Here is a 21,512-nt window from a genome sequence, read left to right on the forward strand (position 1 = left end):
CCTGGTCTTCCTGCCTATAATTCTATAGCTTGCTAAAGGGGAAGCTTGATTTGGGGTCTGTATCCAGAAAGACCTTCAAAATACTTGCCCCTGGAGCTTCAGACCACATCTAACCCAGCTGTACGGCTAAGAATCAGAGGGGATGGAAGCCAAAAGTGGAAGAGTTCTGTCCAGACTCCTGAAGGAGTAACCTTCCCCTACTCTAGCTAGCTCCGGAAAGATCGACTATAAGTTCACGGAGGTAAGTGAGGCAGAGGCTACACACCTGCCTATATCGATGCATTTTTGGTATTGGGTTTTTTAACTCAATGCACATTTTTGAAAAGTTCTCCCTACCCATTCCTGGGGAAACCAGTCCATATAACCTGACAACTTTTCCAACTCAGAAACCATTTCTGGAGCCATGGAGAAGGGATTGGCACAGTAAGTGGACAGGTGACTACAACTTACCCAGTCAAAGCCTCCCAAGAGGGATTTTTCCCAAAAGAGCTGTAGAACAACTCTCTTTTGTTATTTTCCCAAATTGGGAACTCAACTTCATTTTGCAATAAATCCTTCTAGTATACATATTTGAGACTTTTTGTTTCTCTCCTTGGAAACCTTAGGATCAGAAATGGAATGAGAAACCCCACTTCTATATTCCAATGATGTACAAGTCTAAAAGAGAAACTGGAAATACCAACCCCTTGATATTAGTGTTAGATATCAGATAATAAAATTCAGACGCAAGCACTGGCCTATAGGAAAATAACCCAGATTTCTCTATTTAGAAGGTATTATTTTAATGCAACCTAAGCAACTTGAGGAACAAGCAAGCCCTTTGAACTTGAACCATATTCAAAGTGTGTTTGCTCTCTCAACTTAGGCTTCCTGGGGTGTCTGTACCCGGAGGAGCTGGGCTCCAAGGCAAGAGACTGGGAAAGTTGTGGATTCTCCCTTCCTCATTTGCACTTCTACATCTTCCACTGGTAATCTGTGGGGGGAGAGCCCTAGGGGCTCAGCCACTGGTCTCCTAAATCTGAGCATCTCAGCCTTTAGAGTCTTCCCTCTCTGCAAAGGCCAAACACCCCACAGGGAAGAGATATTCAGCTATGTTAAATAAATAAGTAAAGTGGCTGATCACCAAGAGTAGGGAAACATTCTTAATGTTTTAAATTAAAAAAAAAAAACAATTTAAATGTTCAACATCGGGGCACACTAATTAACTCATGGCTGCACAATGGAATATTAGCCATTAAAATAATATTCTGGAAAAATATTTGGTAACATGAAAAACATGCATGATACAATTAAGCAAATAAAGTTACAAAACAGCATGTTCAGAATGAATTCAATTTTGTTTTAAAAAGAGAAAAATATTAGCTGTCATGTAATACCAAAATAGAGTGGTTTGTTTTCCTTTTTGTGTTTTTCTGTATTTTTATATTTGTCCACAATAAACAAATTTTTTGTCTTCAAAAAGAATTAATAGAACATTAATTTTTAATGCCAACAGGGAATAACCAATCCATTGTTTTTGTTTAAGTGAAAAAGAAGGTAAAATATTTATTAAGGAAGTTGGCATCTCAAGAAAAACCATAAGCAGGTGCTTTGCAAGTCTATACTTATCTCTATTTTGTTGTTGTTGTTTAGTTGCTAAGTCATGTCTGACTCTTTCTGACTCCATGGACTGCAGCACACCAGTCTTCCCGTCCTTACTGTCTCCCGGAGTTTGCTCAAATTCATGTCCATTGAGTTGGTGATCCTATCCAACCATCTCATCCTCAGTCATCCCCTTCTCCTGCCCTCAATCATTTGTGCACTTAAAACTACCAACTATCACAGATGTCAGATACCAGAGACAAGAAGAAATCCATAAAAGTAGCCTATGTCAAGGAAATGGAAGATTTCCTCTACCTCACTTCAAGGAAGGTAAACACACACACACACACACACACACTACAGTTAGCAACAAAGAAGTGTGTGTGTGTGAGAGAGAGAGAGAGAGGTGGTAGTAGAAGGGGGGATGTAAGAGATATCATCTAAGTACAAAAATTGTGGTGAAGTAATAGGCAACCAAAAGAAAAGATTATTTTCCTGGGGCTCAGAGGGAAAACAGTTATCTGACTTTGAGGTTAAACCCTCAATAAATATAGATGCCAAATTACTCATCATGAAACCTGAGTTATGAAACTGCTAAGGAATTGAACAACCTAGACTTTTCTCTTTATCCATAACTGAATCTCCATCCAAAGACCCCAGGTATCTGATGCTTTGACATTTTCTCCAGGACCTTGTTGACATTCCCAAATGACCTTAGGGGAGATTTTCAGAAATAAAACCATTCCTGATGCCTGGTGAAGTGAAAGTCAGTCATGTCCGACTCTTTGCAACCCCATGGATCATACACTCTGTGGAAATTCTCCAGGCCAGAATACTGGAGTGGATAGCCTTTCTCTTCTCCAGGGGATCTTCCCAACCCAGGGATCAAACCGAGGTCTCCTACATTGCAGGCGGATTCTTTACCATCTGAGCCACAAGGAAAGCCCAAGAATACTGAAGTGGGTAGCTTATCCCTTCTCCAGCAGATCTTCCCAACCCAACTATCAATCATGGAGAACATGCCTTATGTTTTCTAGGGGTTTATATTTGAGATTTTCACTAATGAAACAGAATTCCATGAACAGTTTGCCTACTTCCCCTCAAAGCTCATAGTCCCAATCCTTCCAAGCTTCTTCCAACCTCATTCATTTTACCCTCATGGCAATCAACCAATCTTCCCACATGGACCCTGGGCTACAAACTAAAGGAATTTGGATTTCTCTGCATCCATCACCTTCCTGTCAGGGGGTCATTTCTAGGCATTACAGTGGCATTCAGATTCAATAGTTACAACCCTACACTCCTACCCTTTTGGCTCATTCTTAACAAGCTGGCTATCATTAAGGTGACAGAACAGTAAAAACTCATGTTTGATAGGTTCAGGGCCCAAGACAGGCAGGTTGGCAGTCACAATCTGATAGTGGATCTTGAAAAACTGCTGAAAAAGGAATCAACTCGATGAGGGAAACCTGTCCATGAGCCAAGTCCCATATTTCAGTAAATTCAGGCACTGCTCCACATTGCCTGGAGAATAGAAGCTTCTGTTTTCTCAGTCTAGGCTTGCCAGGCCCTTACAAAGCTTTTTCTCCTCCTCTTCCTCCTTCACCTCTTCTTCCTTCTCCCTCTTCTCCCCATCTTTGCCATGAGCAGAATTAATGACTCCTAAGAACTCAATGGACATGAGCTTGAGCAAACTCTGGGAGATAGTGAAGGACAGAGAAGCCTGACATGCTGCAGTCCACAGGGTAGCAAAGAGTCGGACACGATTTAGCAACTGAACAACAACAAGAAAACCCTAAGGCCTATTCCCAGTTTCCCATGGTCTCCTGCCAATCTCCTTAGGGCTTGCTGGTGTGTGGTCGTAAGGGCGGAAAGGAAGTAATTGGGCATCTACTAAGTGTCAGATGTTTAATACGTATCTCCAATCCTCAGAACAATCCAGTTAGAGTTACAATTATTTCCCTTACTACTGAGGAAAGTGTGGCTCAGAGAAGTTAAGCAACCAACCTTAAACATAAGGAGGTAGATTTGAATTCAGACTTCCTACCATATGACTTTATATTCTTCCTTTACACCACTTACACTCTGGGACCCCAGGGATCCCTGGCAACATTCTTAACTGTCATGACAGCTTTGTAGAAGGACTCCATTTATATGCAGTGAAAGGTGTCCTTTTCCTCCCTCTTCTACAAGTAGGAGAGTCACATTTCTCAGCCCTTCTCCAGAGAGAAGAAACCTAACTTTTGACTTGCAAAGGCCTTCCTTGGAATGATAAAGCAGATAGCCTGGCTCCCGCTGACTTGGGAGGGCAGAATCCTGGTTCTCCAGGGGGTACTCAAAGAAAGAGGCTAACCAGTGTGGTCTACAGTAGAGGTCAAAGTTTCAAAGGAAAAGTCAAAAGAGGGGTGTTTACTTTAGAGGCTAGAGGGAAAAAATACAGGCTCCAGAGAAAGACAAATTTCTAGCCCCAGATCACAAAGTACTCATATAACTGATCTCAAAATAGTGATCAAGGGCCTAGATAAAGATGTTTGGGTGGGTGGGAGGGGGATGAAAACAAAGATCAGAGCAAAGACTTCTAGAAGAAGTTAAAGACCTCTGGGTGAGACTAGTGCTCTACATCCTTCTAATTCTACTGCATTCCCTACCACAGGAGATAGGGACTCCCAGGTGACACAGTGGTAAAGAACCTGCCTGCCAAAGTGGAGATGCAAGAAACCCGGGTTCGATCCTTGCGTCAGGAAGATCCCTGGAGAAGGAAATGGAAACCTGCTCCAGTATTCTTGCCTGCAAAATCCCATGGACAGAGAAGCCTGTCAGGCTGCAGTCTGTGGAGTCACAAAGAGTCGATACAACCGAGCGAGCACACTCACACCACAGAAGGAAAGTTAGGTTTGGAGGAGGAAAGTTCCCCCTGCTTCCCAACCCCCAGTATCACCAAGCGAGATAGCTGAACATTAGATTCCAAGGCCCTGAACACTCTCCATGGCTGGTATTCTGCCCACCCTGCCAGGCTGCCCTTTTTATCAAAAAATGAATGTATGATGACCAATGAAAGCATTGAGGAAATTAGGCCAAGGCTCTGGGAAGCCTCAGACTGCATTTGGTCAGGGAGGGAGGAGGTAGGCAGTGGGTAAGTGAGGTGGAATATGGTAGGGGATGGGTGGGATGTGGGTAAGGGAAAGGTGGTACACATTCCCCTCAGATTCCCAGGTACCAGGGTATACCTATGACAGGTCTAGGGGATGGTGAGATGGTCCCTTGACATTTCTTGGCAATCTGTAAGAGATCACTTGATTCAGCTATCTGCTTCTTAACAAGAGAGCTCCCAATCAAAGGCCTAGTGAAGAGGAGCACATCTTCTACTCTGTTTTCAAAGACTATCAGGGATAGAGGGAGAAGCTAATACTTCCTTACTAGGATAAAGTGCCTATCAGGACATTTGCCGCATGCCTAACCTGAATCAGCACTGCTGTGTTTTAAGTCTACCAAATCTTCTAGGACCCCTCATCACGGATTCTGGCCTTCAAGCATTCCTTTTATCCAACCTGAATAACTGAATTACTTCAGTTTTTCACTAGTTCTCTCTTACACTATTTTTTCCTTGACCTTATTCAAATGCACCAGCTTTGGGTTTTGGTGAGGAGGTAGGTAGGGTGTAAGCCAGATACACTTCTTAAACCCCAACTGCATTCACCTTTGCCCTCAAGAATCTGAAGAATCTACCTATTCTTGGCTGTCACAGAACTTTGATTGTCCCATCAGGCCCCACTTGCGTTTCTCCATGGCTCAAGTTCATTTCTAACCCCTCCACTTCAGCCAGAACCTCAATCAACAAGATCCTCCTGTCCTAGGGGCCTGCAGGCAGCGCAGGGACAAGAACATGAAGCTGACAGTCAGGACACGCTTCCTTCTCTGTTCTCACCTGTGAAGCATTTAGCTACTTTAAAATCCCAGTTTTATTTCTGTGCTGATGATTCCAAAATCTCTGTTTCTGTGCAAGCTCCAGGCACCACAGCTCTAATATTCCACAAGCCATTTCTATTTGAGTGACAGAAATGAGTCCTCTACTTCCATCAGTAACCTAATGACACTTTGAGTGACTAAGGCTTAACTAACGCATCATCCTCGACTTCTCCCTCTGCTCAGCTTGTCATATTGCACCTGAATTTTGTGCTAACTCAATAACTGATATTGTGCTCAACTCTCTACCCAACACAATGCTATCATACTTTCTTACTAAGACACTATCTTCATCATAACCTGACTTAAAAAGAAAACCACCAGTGTCCTAGAGCAGAGGTCTCCAGCCTCTAGGCTAATGCTTGATGATCTCAGGTGGGGCTGATGTAATAATAATAAAGTACACAATAAAGGTAATGTACTTGAATCACCCTGAAACCATCCACCACACCTACAATCCACGGAAAAACTCTTCCACAAAACCAGTCCTTGTTGCCAGAAAGGTTGGGGACCACTATCCTAGTGAATATAGTCCCAATTCTCTGACTTGACATCTCAAGTCTCCTAAATTTGACACAATCTTATTGTAAATATTGAAAAAAAAAATTCCCATGAACATAATCTCATGAAAATCCAAAAAATTTAGAAATACACAGACCAAAAAGTGAGTAATAGTAATACCTACACTCCCTTCTCCTGCCGGCTTACCACCCTTCCCAGAGGTAACGCCTATTTTGCTTTTTCAATTTTATCCCTTGTTTCCTCAGTTTCAGCTAGACTAGGTTATGACAATTCTTGTATACACCATTTCCATGCAACTTCCATATCTCAGTTAAAACCATTTTCTTCTTTAAGGTCTATCTGCTCTTTGAAATTGCCTGCCTTGTATTTGATACAAACTAAATTTTACCGCCTATGATATCTAGACATTATGTACTTTTCTATGCCTCAGTGATAGAGCTGTCAAGTCTCCTCTTTGGAAGTAGGGCCTTGTTACCCCTCTTGGTGGCTCTGCCAGCCTCTCATGACACTCTGCCTTTGCTGGGTGATTTGTACAGGACATGGAATTTCAGAGACGAAAGAGACCTTAGCAGTCATCTCCTGTAAACCTCTCACTTCACAGAAGAGGAAAGAAATTCGCCCAAGGTCATTTGCCTAGTTAAATGTCAAGCTGAGGATAGACCTCAGGTCTTCTAATTTCAAATGTAATCAATTTCTAGGTCCTCTGCTCTTGGAGTTGGGGTTAGTGGTCCAAACTACTCTCAGGACCAATCAGCGGGGCAGTAACTTTAGACTGGTTAACTGATGGGGGGAGGGCTTGCATATGGTATGTGTGTGCTCAGTCACTCAGTCATGTATGACTATTGGCAGTTTCATGGAATAGCTTGCCAGGCTCCTCTGTACATTATCCAGGCAAGAATACTGGAGTATGTTGCCTCTACTCCAGAGGATCTTCCCGACCCAGGGATTGAACCTGTGCCTCTTGTATCTCCTGCTTTGGCAGGCAGATTATCATTAGTACCACCTGGGAAGCCCCTGTATATGGTATGTGATATTTAAAAAGAAAATGTTAAGTCTAAAGAGAATGAAAGAGAACATTTGAGGTTCTCAAACATACCGTTATCACTTGAGCCCAAGACAAAGGAAAAGGTCAGCCTATTCTCCCAGCTACATTAAGCTTCATGGTACGTACCCCTTCTCCTCTCCTTCATATTCACCTTAAATTGGCTTCACCTAAATAAAAATGTTGAAGGACACAAAATCAGAGTCACCTTGAATGCTGACATCTCTAGAAATCCAGTGCTCTTTCTATTGTCTCATAGTTTATACATGCTATTCCAAGTATAATTGTAATTGTGCCTCCTTTCATTCCAGAAAGTGTACTGTTTGATGGCAATTATATAGTGCTCTTATTTATAACTCACTTCATGCATTCAATAAACATTTCTTGGTCACACACTCTGTTATAGGCATAGCACTAATGCGAGGGATAAAGAAGTTCATGACACTGACAAAGTCTCTGCCTTCATGGAACTAGCATTTTCATGGATGACACATACAATGAATAAGTTAAAAAAAAATAGGCTATCACAGATTGAGGTAAGTGTCATGATGGAAATTGTAGGGCTCTTACAATAAGGCAGCAACATTTTAAGAAAAACTGGTCAGAGCTCTGTGAAGTTGACATTTAAACTCATACCCAAAGGAATTAATTGTAAGAGCTTTAAGAAAACATATTTCAGAGAGAAGCATTAACAAGCAGCAAGGCCCAAAGCAGAAAAGAGCTTGGGAAATTCTGAGAACTGATAAAAAGTTTGATATAACTGGAGAATGCTTTGCATGTGGTGACATGAGATGAACTTAGAAAAGTAAGCAGGGTCCAGATCATCCAAGACCCAGCTGGTCACAGTAAAATGTTTGAATTTTGTTCCAGAGAAATTGAAAGCCATTGAAAGATTTTAAGTTAGGGTGTGATAGGCTCCTATTTACCTTGTAAGAAAACTCATGCTGGCTACTGTATGGAAAATGAACCAGAGATGGTCAAGGGTGGAAGCCTGAAGACAAGGAGGCAGTTGTATTAAGCCAGGCAAGAGCTGATAGTGAAGTAGACTAAGGCAGGGATAAAGTGAACAGAGGCAAGAAGAAACATGGACAGTACAGATAAAAGAGGTAGCACCAATAAAGTTGCTGATGGACTGGACGTGATGGGTGAGAGAAGAAGGATCTAGGATGACCTTCAGTTTCCTAGCTTTAGTAACTGAGTGGCAGGTGGTGCCATTTACAGATACAGGCAAAATGAGGACCAGGTTAGGGATAATGGGAAGATGCAGATCAAGTGTTCCATTTCAAACACATTAACTTTACATTTTTTCTGAGACATTCAAGTGGAAATATTAAGCAGGCAATTGGCTATTAAGTCTGGGGAAAATGGCTAAATAAACTAGAGAAGAACTCTGAGAAGGAGATCCAAATTCTGGAGTCACCAATACTGAAGCCATGGGAGTAAATGAGATTTCCTAAAAGGAGTAGGAAGTGAAGGGAAGAGGGCACAGGCCCAAGTCCAAAGAACCACCACACCTCTCCCATTGTTGTCTACATGTGCCCAGTGAGTAACCTGAGCAACTGAACCTCTTTTTGATTTTGGGAATAGATAGGTACAGGTTTGCTGGCAGGTAGAGAAATAGATGACCTAATCTTTGTGGGGAGCCTCCATCCATCTGTTCATTCAGTGAACGTCTTCTATGGACTGTGCCAGGTGCCTGTCTAGGAGGTACACAAGAAGGGACACAGTTCTTCCTGATCAAAAAGGAAAGCACACCTGTGCCTATAATAATGCGGTGTGATAAACAGGCAAATAAAAGTGTATACTTTTATTTGGGACAGTAGGAACATAGAGATGAAAGCAAGCCATCTCTGCCTGGCCCAGAACTGAAGAGAGCTCATCCTAGTGAGAGGAACTGAACATTATAAAGGTACTCTTAAGCCAGATAGACTTCCTCCCACCCTGGTTGTTGGCTTGTTTCTGTTTTGTCTTAAAACATATCTTGTACTTCCTAGAATCAAGATAAAATCGTGACAGGTTGGTAGGGTTAAGAAAGGATGTTTGGGTTGTCTGTCCTTTGACAACAGAGAGCAGTCCTTTCCAATGAGCCTCAGTCAGGTGTGTTGTTGGGGGCAGGGGTTAGAGGAAAAAGTGGAAGGAGAGAGTGGTTTATGGCTGTTCGCGGGGGAAAAAAAAAAGCAATAAAATACTTAACCCTGAGCTGCATAAGGGTCATAATCGGTATGATAAGCTATCATTTAACATGAGGAGGAAATTGAAGTTTCATTTCCTTGCTTTTGTGGCACCCCTTGAATTGGGCTGATGACACCATTCAGTCAGTCAGCGTGAGGCCTGCCTTACCAATTTTGTTTTGCAAAACAAAGCCAGTCACGGTCAAACTCAGTTGGTCAATTTCATAGATTAAGATGAGAGACCCCAGGAAAGCAAAACAGCTGGATTAGCTCTGGCTGGGAAACCACGGGTTAATCCTAGGCCAGCTTGGCAGGGAGCTCCATATGATCTTTCAGGCCCCTGGCACCCTCCCACCTCTTGCCCCTCAAGAGCTTCCCACATTCACCAGTGTCCTGGGGTTGACTCTAAACAATCTCCAGAATTTGAAGGGTAGGGCTGAGCGGAGGGTATGGATGCATTTCCCCCTTGTGTCATATGCTGACTGTCATCTTCTCATCCTGATTTCTCATATCCAGACTGGGTGGCATGGTGTGAGAGGGGAAAAAAAAAACCAGGCAGGAATCTATAGGAGCATAAACTGGGAAGAATGAAATTTTATTTAAAAATTAACAATAATACAAAATTTCTCTCAAATTCTGGGCTCCGATAGGTATACCTACTCACTCCACAACCTAAAGAAAATAGCAAGGATGAAATTTTTGTTAAAGTTCTAATGAACAGCCAGACATTTTTGTTGTCTGAGGGCTAAGATGTTAGAAAAGAACTATTGATTCTCTTAGAGATGATTCCCATTCTGATTCCTCTCCATGTTCAGAAGTTGCTGAAAAATTGAGGCCACTTTGGAATACATCACATCAGGAGATTTTCAAAGTTCTTGTTTAGCTGAAATAATTCCATTTTCTCTTTTTCTGAATTCTGATATTTCTGGTGAAAAATCAATTCTACCAGTAATACATAAGGACTATCAAAAAGCCAAGAAAATCTGCACTTGCAATGAAGTTGCCTGAATAATAATGGGGTTTGTGTTCCAAAAGAGATTAAGGTAATGTTTAATTTTAGTTGCATGAAGGTTGTCTTACATTTTTCCAAAAGGATTTATTCCTGCAATTTTCTATGACAATCAACACAATTTAATTTTGAGGTAACCAAGAGAGGTAATTCAGTATTGTGAGAAAAGTGATGCTAATTTTGCCACAGATTTTACTGTAAAGCTATGCCACTTTCTCTGTTTCAAAATCTTTACTATAAAAAAGAAGGGAATTTGATTAGATTTTCATGAATTTTTTTTTCAAATTCTAAAATTTTATTTCTAGCCTCTAAATTTCTCTATTCTGACAGTTCTGGTCTTCATAAGATGTCCCATACCAATTGCCATACAGAATAAATTAGAATACCTTCTGGTTTCTAGAAACAGATAGCCTATAAAATAGCAACAGTCAAATGTTCTTCATGTACATAGAGTCTTATGATTAGATTTTACTAATTTGAATTCTGTGCAGATGGAAGCTTCTTTGTACATTATATTTTACAGGGATTTATTATTAAATTACTACCACAAATAAGACAGCAAGTGGAGGTTTTTAACTGCTTATGACGATAATATTTTCAAGTGGTTCTTCTCCAGAGGCTCTTGGTATAATGAATAGCACTCTGGGTATGAGCCAGGAACCTGGATCACCAGCCATTAGCTTCATGTGTCACCTTGGGCAGGTCTCTTAGCTATTCTGAGCCTTGTTTGCTTTGATTATAAATAAAGGGATTGGATTAGGAGGTTTAAAATTAATTAGCAAAGGTTTTTGTTTTAAGCAGATAAACAAGAGCATGCAGTGATTAAGTATAAATAAAGGTACTGGTGCCTTAAGTATTACAGAGAATGAAAAGGAATTTGGAAGCACTTTCTGAGTGAAGGAGGAAGAGAACATATGACTGTTGGCCACAAAAAGCGATAGCATAAATGGAGTAAAACCCCAAGTTCCATTTCATTTATTTATACACAATAAATCCATTAAATGAATGAACTTGGTTTGTACACACACTTGGTTCACCCTATGAGAAAAATAAGAAGTTTCCCTTGTCTATGAAAAAGCACCATTAAATAATAAAAAGGTTTTAGAGGCAAATATAATTAAGTTCAAAACTCTGGCTCTAATAATTCCCAGATATGGCCTATATATCAAATCACTTTAACCTCAAGATTGTTGTAAAAATTAAATAGGATAACATAAGTGAAAAGTGCTTAGCACAATGCTTGGCACATAATAGGTAACAATAGATAGTAATCCTTCCATTAATGATGGGAACATAGTCCATACATAAGTTTAAAAAAAAAAAAAAGACAAGGTAAAAAATAATAGCTAACTTTAACTGAGTGCTTATTCGGCGTCACGAGGCACTGTTAGGTAATTTTACATATATTATCACATTTAATCCTTAAAACAATCCTGGTAAGGTAGGTACTGCATGCAGGAGACCCAGGTTCGATCCCTGGATCAGGAAGATCCTCTGGAGAAGGAAATGGCAACCCCCTCCAGTATTCTTGCCTGGAGAATCCCGTGGACAGAGGAGCCTGGGAGGCTACAGTCCATGTGATCGCAAAGAGTCACACACGACTGAGCAACTAACACTTTCACTTTCAATGTAGGTATTATCATTAGCCCCAGTAGAGAGATGAGGAAGCAGACTCAGAGAGGTTAAGTAATTTTTCCCACAGTCACAGAACTAGGAAGTCATGATGGAGTTATGATATAAAACTGCTTTGCTGTTTATAAAGGCCAAATGCTAAATTATTTCACCATTATGTCCAGCACATTATATCAAAGTATATTATTACATGCCAGATAAGTCAGCAATTAAGCATGAGTAGTTTGTATGCACATGAGATAAGCACGCATTAGAGCAAAATTACAGGAAATTGTCTCCTAGGCTAGGAATCGTACAAGCCTAAAAGAACAGGAGAATCTCCAGTATCGTGATATAGGAGAGCAGAGTAAAGGAAGAGAATGGCTTTAGCAAATGAACAAAGTGAGTAATGAGCAATGTGAGCAAACAGATGACTGTAGCTACAGCAGCAACCATAAGGCAGGTTCTGGGGAGACATGTTTTGAAAGATAAACTCTGACCAGTCTGTGGGAGTCCTGAATGCCAGATTAACAACTATAAAATACTTTTATAGCATATTATATACACACAAGATACTCAGTATTTTCTGTCACAACGCAGTGAAATTTAATTTCAAACAACTACTCATGGAGTAGGAAACCTGTTTTCTATATGGGCAATGTGTACATTCAACTCAGGTTCCCCTGATCAGTTAGAATAGGAAGAAAACATGCTGGCACACTGATTTTAACTCTTACTCTGCAATGTGTTTCAGAATTTCAAAATCTTTTAAAAATTCATATTAAGATATAACTGGCATATCAAAATCTTTATAGCGGCTTATGTAGAAGTCAGGAATACCAAACTCACTGATAAAGGTAAACGATCAAAAGGCTAGTTAAAAAGGAAGAAAAGTATTCTAAGAAGATACAAGGGCATGGAATCCAGTGAAAAGGCCAGCTCAGATGGCATAGGAGATCCCAGAGTCAGGCCTCAGACCCAGGTAACCACTGAAGAGCCAAGGACAGGTTGAGGGCATCCAGACCCACAGGAAGCTAAACAGAGGGTCTGGCTTCCTACATATAATACGGTGTTCAGATTGGGACCTACAATATGCATAACAGAAAGAGGAATATAACAATGTGATTTCATTAATGTGCCTAACGGCATCACATTTTTATTTAATTTAGCATATTATGTTTCTCACCACAAAGACTACAGTGGCTTCAAAGATTCCATTTTCTCAAACCACCCCTGAGAGGCATAAAGGAACTCATAATGGTGTGCTACTTATGTGTAGCACGTAAGTGCTGATCTTGTATCTCTGAAAGGTGCAAACAAGTTATAGACGAGAACTTGGGGGTCCTAGTAGATATAGTATTTTATTTTAATTGAAACTTTGAAAAGAAAGACTAAAGCTTTAAAATCTAAAAATTTTCATCGGGGATGTTTATTCTGTAGCTAGTCATCGGATGGTTAGAAGTTTGGCATGACTAATTCTTCACAGTCCATTTGCTAAATGACACTATAAAAGCAAGTACCACTGAAAAGGATGTGATGTTTCCAAAGCTTCAACCTCATTGTAGACTGACTGTTTTATATGGGTCCGTGGCTAACCATTTTATGGTGCAAGAGGCTCTAATCACATATATATGTTAAAGACACCTTGAAATGTTCTCACATTGTCAAGGACTAGGAAAAACTATATAAAGACCAGTGAGGTTGTCATCCTGGCTCTAACATAAAGGCCACCCAGAAGGATCAGAATTTTATAATCCGATTAAAATAAGATTTATTAACCCCTGAGATGCTTATTCTTATAAAATAAGCTTTACCCTCTCTCGCCTTGAAATGTTCTCACATTGTTAAGGACTAGGAACACTACATAAAGACCAGCAAGGTTGTCATTCTGGCCCTAACATAAAGGCCACTCAGAAGGATCAGAATTTTATAATCCTGATTAAAATAAGATTAATCCCTGAGACGTTCTTATAAAATTTTAAAAATTTTATTCTAATAAAATAGCTTTACCCTCTCTATCCCCAAAATAGAAAACTTGTGTGAAAAACAACTGGATCTTAGTAGAACAGTTGAGAATGCTTACTAAGTTCAGTAGGGCTGCTTCTAAACTAAAGTTGAACACTGAGAGATCCAAACAATGACAGAAAGTTTAAAGAAGGATCCAGAAATTCTCATTTAGATTGAGACACTGTTGGTAGCTGTGTCTTTTAAGGACTTTATCTAATTTGTCAATCTCATTGGCACCAAGTTGTTTCTACTATTCCCTTATTGTTCTTTTACTACCTGTAAGGTCTGTAGTGATTTGACAACACTAGGCTAACTAAGCAGAATTGTTTGAGAAAGAAAAAAGGGGGGAAATTTGAGGTTGCTTGATAGACCATGTGAAACCATAACTTTCCCAAGGAGCATTCCATCGCCACCTCAGCCAAGAAATGCAGATGAGGCAAGTGGGGGAAAAAAGGAATTTTTTTATGGTTCTAGTGATGGGCTGTTGGTCGGATTAGCTGCCCATTTGTCTGCAAGCTGCTTTCTCCTCCCATTCCGAGCTCCCTGCCATCACAGTGCAGCTGCTGGCCAGGAAGCCTGAGGAAGGGGCTCCCTCTGGAGCTGATGGCAGTGGCACTTTGGAAAGTGCTGGCAGGGGGTGGGCTATAAAAAACAATTTGGTCTGGGAACAAAAGGCATCAATCTCAGCAGTGTCATCAACCCTTGAATGAGGGGAGAGAACTTTCTGGGTCACTTTGGATGCAGGAATGGAACAGACATCATATTACTTAGTCATCTCCCCTTTCCAATGGACTAAAGAATCTAGTTAATAGGAAAGCTATGCAGAACTGCTCTACAATGATTTTTTTTTTCCTTTAGTCACATCCTTCAGTAAGGTGAAAGTTATCTTCCTTACAGTCTTTATCTGAAATTGCCAGAAATCACTGGACTCTACCTTTAGAAGTAAATTTCTCTATTAAAGGCTCTCATAAGTCTGGGGATTTCTAAGATTTAATTAACTTTTATAAAGCAATTATAGATCTTAAATGAAAGGCACAGAGTTAATATCAATTTAGTTGCTCAGTCATGTCCGACTCTTTGTGACCCCATGGGCTACAGCACGCCAGGCTTCCCTGTCCTTCACCAACTCCCAGAGCTTGCTCAAACTCAAGTCCATCAAATCAGTGATGCCATCCAACCATCTCGTCCTCTGTCGTCCCCTTCTCCTGCCTTCAATCTTTCCCATCATCAGGGTCTTTTCCAATGAGTCAGTTCTTCACATCAGGTGGCCAAAGTATTAAAGTTTCAGCTTCAGCATCAGTCCTTCCAAAGGTTAGTATAGTGAATGTTAGCACAATTAGTACAGTGAATGTTATTAGAAAGCGGACTAACAAAAATAAAATGAAGTCACTCAGACGTGTCCAACTCTTTGTGACCCTGTGGACTGTAGCCTACCAGGCTCCTCCGTCCATGGGATTTTCCAGGCAAGAGTACTGGAGTGGGTTGCCATTTCCTTCTCCAGGGGATCTTCCCGACTCAGGGACCAAACCTGGGTCTCCTTCATTGTAGGCAGATGCTTTACCATCTGAGCCACCAGGGAAACTTAACAAAAATAAGGAACTCAAGAAAAAGCACTTGAAGTCAAAGTAGCAGCAAACAAGGAAGAATTGAGCCATCTATGAATGAAAACTCAAAGCTTAATCTAAATACTTTTATATAGAGTTAACTACAAGAAAGAAGGGGCAGTATTTCTGAGTTGGGAAAGTACTTCTTGAGAGTAACTGTTCACAGTTCACAGACTTCCCTGGTGGTACAGTGGATAAGAATCTGTCTGCCAATGCAGGGAATGTGGGTTTGATCCTTGGTCCCAGAAGATTCCATATGCCTCGCCACAACTACTGAGCCAGCATGCTACAACTACTGAAGCCTGTGCGCCTAGAGCCTGTCCTCCGTAACAAGAGGAACCACCACAAAGAGAAGCCTTTGCACCACAATGAAGAGTAGCCCCCACTGACTGCAGAGAGAAAGCCCAAGCAAAGCAATAAAGACCCAGCACAGCCATAAAGAAAGAAAGAAAATTATATATGAAAAGTGAAAATGTTGCGCCTAACTCTTTGCGACCCCATGGACTGTGTAGCCCACCAGGCTCCTCTGTCCATGCAATTCTCCAGGCAAGAATACCTGAATGGATAGCCAGTCCCTTCTCCAGGGATCTTCCTGACCTAGGGATCAAAACTGGGTCTCCCGCACTGCAAGCAGCTTCCTAACTAGCTGAGCCACCAGGGAAGCCAAAATTTTATTTATATATATATATATATATATATATATACACACACACACACACACACACACACACACACACATATATATACAAGTAACCGTGACATTTTCCAATCAAGTTGAACTGTGTCACCCTTAAGTTACGGCAGATAAACTATTGCCCTGGGTTTTCCAAGCACTAGTTTACTTTTCAAAACCCTTCACATAGAAGCTGAGGTAGGTACACCCAGGTTAGACATGTACCATATTTCTCAGCAAAGTTTAAGAAGACCGTGAAGGGTGTGTATGTGTTGGCAGCAGGGGTTGCGTAGGGTAAGGGGAGGCACTTCTACTGCTATTTAATCTCAAGTCATAAGAGAACTGCATACTTGCTTGCTTGCTTTCATGGTCTTTTTGAGTCCTAGAGAAAGGAACTAAATGAAGTTGTGTACCTTGATTAATAAGAATATCACACTATCATTCAAGATAAATGCATTAAATTACTTAAATTACCATTACTTAGTAACAAATGTGTACACAGGACTTTGGTATTACCTTGCAGGTTATGTCAGAAGGCAGTCTTCTCATTTTTCTTATTCACTCTATGTTAAACTTTCTAGTTCTGATCTATGAAATAATGACCTCAAACATGTCCAAAATTTTAAAATCCTATGGCTAACTACATTGTTTTCCATCTATATGTATTTGTTTTTTCCCAAAACATGTCTCAAATTAAGTTTCTCTATTTTTTTCTTCCACTTAAAAAACAAAATAAATGGCAGGTCTGGGGACTAAAGATGGCTTCCAGTATAGAATTTTTCTGCCATATACAATGCAGCCACTTTTTTGCACAAGAGGAGGCTCTTGTGGGGGAAATAACCTCCTGAAGCTGGAATCTCATTGTAACAAATTATTTGCTTTTTCCTATATGCTCTTGGCCATTGTTCAAAATATAGCCATCCACTATTTATCTGTATTTTTAAGATTTTTAGCTTGTCTTTCCAACATGAGTGTTAAAGGTATTTTGAAATACAGTGTACATACCAGTTCCAGGAGGAATATGTCCCAAAACTCATATAAACATCAGGACCGAAACTTGTAAAGCATCTTGGTCATACATATACCTTGAACATAGTCTATTAATAAGGAAGTGTTGCTAACCCTATTAATGTTGCAACCAGTAAGGCACCTATCTTTCCAAACCTTTTTTAAAAATGACAAAAGCAGTAATATGAACATTGTAGAAAATTTTAAATATAGCTAAACAAAAATAAGAAAAAAAAAACACAACATTATATTACCACCATCCAGAGATTATACAGTAACATTTGAATGGGCATCCTTCTACAACTTAATCCACACATATGCACATATATGTATTTATCAAAGTGAGACTACTCTGTACATATTGCTTTGCAATATGTTTCTTCAGTTAACAATCTTTACCTTTTGAACACATTTTCATCTAATACTTAATCTAGATTCAAATCTTCCAGTTGTCTCAAAAATGTCCTTTGCCCCTTGTCTGCCTAAATGAGGGTTCAATCTAGAAACAAGTGTTGATTCTGATTATGGATCTTACATCTCTGTTAATCTAAAAGAGTCCCATTTGTCCTAACACCAATTTGTTGAAAGACAGGGGCCTCTGTCCTACAGAACATCCCATCTTGTAAATTTTTGCTTCTTTATGGTATTCTTTAGATGACCACATTATTTCCTACTACTGTAAGAAGGAAGGTTGACCTAAAGGCTAGATAATTTTAAGGTACACATGTCTGGCTAGAACATATCATAAATGATTAGTATGTTTCATGTGTGTATCTAATCAAGAGCTATATAGGATCTGAATGTTTCCCTATCAAGAATGTGAAAAACAGACCACTAGATTTTGATGATAATAGATCTTTCCCCCTCAACTTCATTTGTGAATAGTTTTAAAGCACGGAAAAATGAAAATAATACTAGGATGCCCACCAACTATACTGAATAATTGTTAATATTTTGCTAACTTTATCTTTACATGTATAAAAATAACTCTTGCTGAATCATGTGAAAATAAGTTGCAAATATAAAACAATTTACCCCTAAATATTTCAGAATGCATTCACCTAAAGATAATGACATACTCTTTTCATGCTCATATAATTTTGACTCTTTGAAATTTGGCAATTATTTCCTAACATCACCTATCATTTCCAAACCTAAACCTCCTTAATTGTCCCCTAAAGGTCTTTTATTGATTTTTAAAACCAGTATCCAGCCAAGATCTACTCACTGCTTTTGGTTAAGGTATCTCTTTGGTCGCCCTCATTTCCATCTTCAGAAGATGTGATGGAATTCCAGTTGAGCTATTTCAAATCCTGAAAGATGATGCTGTGAAAGTGCTGCACTCAATTTGTCAGCAAATTTGGAAAAGTCAGCAGTGGCCACAGGCCTGGAAAAGGTCAGTTTTCATTCCAATCCCAAAGAAAGGCAATGCCAAAGAATGCCCAAACTACTGCACAATTGCACTCATCTCACACGCTAGTAAAGTAATGCTCAAAATTCTCCAAGCCAGGCTTCAGCAATACGTGAACCGTGAACTTCCAGATGTTCAAGCTGGTTTTAGAAAAGGCAGAGGAACCAGAGATCAAATTGCCAACATTCGCTGGATCATCGAAAAAGCAAGAGAGTTCCAGAAAAACATCTATTTCTGCTTTATTGACTATGCCAAAGCCTTTGACTGTGAGGATCACCACAAACTATGGAAAATTCTTCAAGAGATGGGAATACCAGACCACCTGACCTGCCTCTTGAGAAATCTGTATGCTCGTCAGGAAGCAACAGTTAGAACTGGACATGGAACAACAGACTGGTTCTAAATAGGGAAAGGAGTACGTCAAGGCTGTATATTGTCACCCTGCTTATTTAACTTATCTGCAGAGTACATCATGAGAAACGCTGGGCTGGATGAAGCACAAGCTGAAATCAAAACTGCTGGGAGAAACATCAATAACCTCAGATATGCAGATGACACCACCCTGATGGCAAATAGTGAAGAAGAACTAAAAGCCCTCTTGATGAAAGTGAAAGAGGAAAGTGAAAAAGTTGGCTTAAAGCTCAACATTCAGAAAACTAAGATCATGGCATTTGGTCCCATCATTTCATGGCAAATAGAGGGAGAAACAGTGGAAACAGTAGCTGACTTTATTTTTGGGGGGCTCCAAAGCCACTGCAGATGGTGACTGCAGCCATGAAATTAAAAGACGCTTACTCCTTGGAAGGAAAGTTATGATCAATCTAGACAGCATATTAAAAAGCAGAGACATTACTTTGTCAACAAAGGTCAGTCTAGTCAAGGTTATGTTTTCCAGTAGTCACGTATGGATGTGAGAGTTGGACTATAAAGAAAGCTGAGTGCTGAAAATTGATGCTTTTGAACTGTGGTGTTGGAGAAGACTCTTGAGAGTCCCTTAGACTGCAAGGAGATCAACCAGTCCATCCTAAAGGAGATCAGTCCTGGGTGTTCATTGGAAGGACTGATATTGAAGCTGAAACTTCAATACTTTGGCCACCTGATGCAAAGAGCCGACTCATTTGAAAAGACACTGATGCTGGGAAAGACTGAGGGCAGGAGAAAGGGACGACAGAGAATGAGATGGTTGGATGGCATCACTGACTCAATGGACATGGGTTTGGGTAGACTCCAGCAGTTGGTGATGGACAGGGAGGCCTGGTGTGCTGTGGTTCATGGGGTCACAAAGAGTCGGACACAACTGAGTGACTGAACTGAACTGAACTGAGTTCAGCAGTGTGCACACTGAGCAACAAGAGGAGCACCACCAAGTTCCTTCCTAAGGAACTACACTAGCATCCCAGCATCAAGCCAGCATAGCTTTTAACTGTCAGTGAGCATCTGGGCTTTATCTCAGTTTACTTTGTGCTTCAGTTAACAAGATGTGAACAAACTAAGGTAACTGAGTCTTCTATCTACATTCTTTCTGCTTATGAGAGATTTCATAGAACACTCTACTATTGGATAGTAGAAAGTGAAAGTTGCTCAGTTGTGTCTGACTCTGCAACCCCATGGTCTGTAGAGTCTATGGAATTCTCCAGGCCAGAATACTGGAGTGGGTAGCTTTTCCCTTCTCCAGGGGATCTTCCCAACCCAGGGATCAAACCCAGGTCTCCCGCATTGCAGGCAGATTCTTCACCAGCTGAGCCACCAGGGAGGCCCACGAATACTGGAGTGGGTAGCCTATCCGTTCTCTAGTGGATCTTCCCAACCCAGGAATAAAACTTGGGTCTCCTGCATTGCAGGTGGATTCTTTACCAACTGAGCTATCAGGCACGCCCATAGGATAGCAAAAGAAAACTGTAATTACTTATATACTTAACATTTTTTAAACTAATCTTTCTGAACTATGCATTAATTATGCATGTAAATACAGAATATAGGCTAGGGAAAATATAACTAAAATGCCACATTTTCTCAAAATTAAAAAATAATAAGCAATATCTTACATCAGCCTTCTATTACTTAATACTACGTCACTGTTAAAATCATATCTTAAATTGAAAGCCATTGCAAGAAAATGACCTCCATAAAGACAGCATGAGGGGAAGGGAGAGCCAGACGGGCATTGGATGACTTTGAGACTCAGGGAGGAAAAATTACTAAACATGGGAAAGGATGCCCTAAGAGACCACAAAGCACCATCATAAGCATTCTTTGGGCAAACTTGCCAGAAGGAGCACAAGTACCCAGTCACCTTCTCAGAGTTTTCCAAAAAGTGCTCAGAGAGATGGAAGACCAAGTCAGTTGAAAAAGAAAATTTTGAAGGCATAGTAAAGGTAGACAAGGGCTTTATAACAGAGAAATGAAAACCTACATTCCTCCTAAAGGAGAAACAAAAAAAGAAGCTCAAGGATCCCAATGCATACAAGAGGCTGCCTTCAGTTTTTCTCCTGTTCTTCCAAATCAAAAGAGAATATCCCAGCATACCCATTGGCAATGTCGCAAAGGAACTGGCAGAAACATGGAACAGCATTTCAGCAGATGACAAGAAGCTTTATGAAAAGAAGGCTGCTAAGATAGAGAAAAAACATGGAGCAAAAAAGATAGTCATCAAGGCGGAAAAGAAGGATTAGAAAGAGAAGGAAGTTGAAGATGATAATAATAAGTAAGTTGATTCTAGTTTCCTGCTTGTCTAAAAGCATTTAACCTCCCTGTGCACAACTCACTCTTTCTAAAGAAAAAAGAACTGTAAAGCTGTACAAGACTTGGTTTTAAACTGTATAGTGCCTTTTTCTATATAGTTAACATACTACCAAATGTGTCTTTAGCTAGCCCTGCCCTGGTGGTATTTTCAATAGATACTAATTTTGC

General features: G+C 40.3%; 1 pseudogene; it reads left to right on the plus strand.

The window, feature by feature from the left end:
• The first annotated feature begins 1,824 nt into the window (after positions 1 to 1,824).
• LOC138988598 (high mobility group protein B1 pseudogene) lies at positions 1,825 to 21,310 on the plus strand (annotated as a pseudogene).
• The last annotated feature ends 202 nt before the right edge of the window (positions 21,311 to 21,512 follow it).

The sequence above is a fragment of the Bos mutus genome, chromosome 7 (assembly GCF_027580195.1).
Source record: "Bos mutus isolate GX-2022 chromosome 7, NWIPB_WYAK_1.1, whole genome shotgun sequence".
Taxonomy (NCBI): Eukaryota; Metazoa; Chordata; class Mammalia; order Artiodactyla; family Bovidae; genus Bos; species Bos mutus.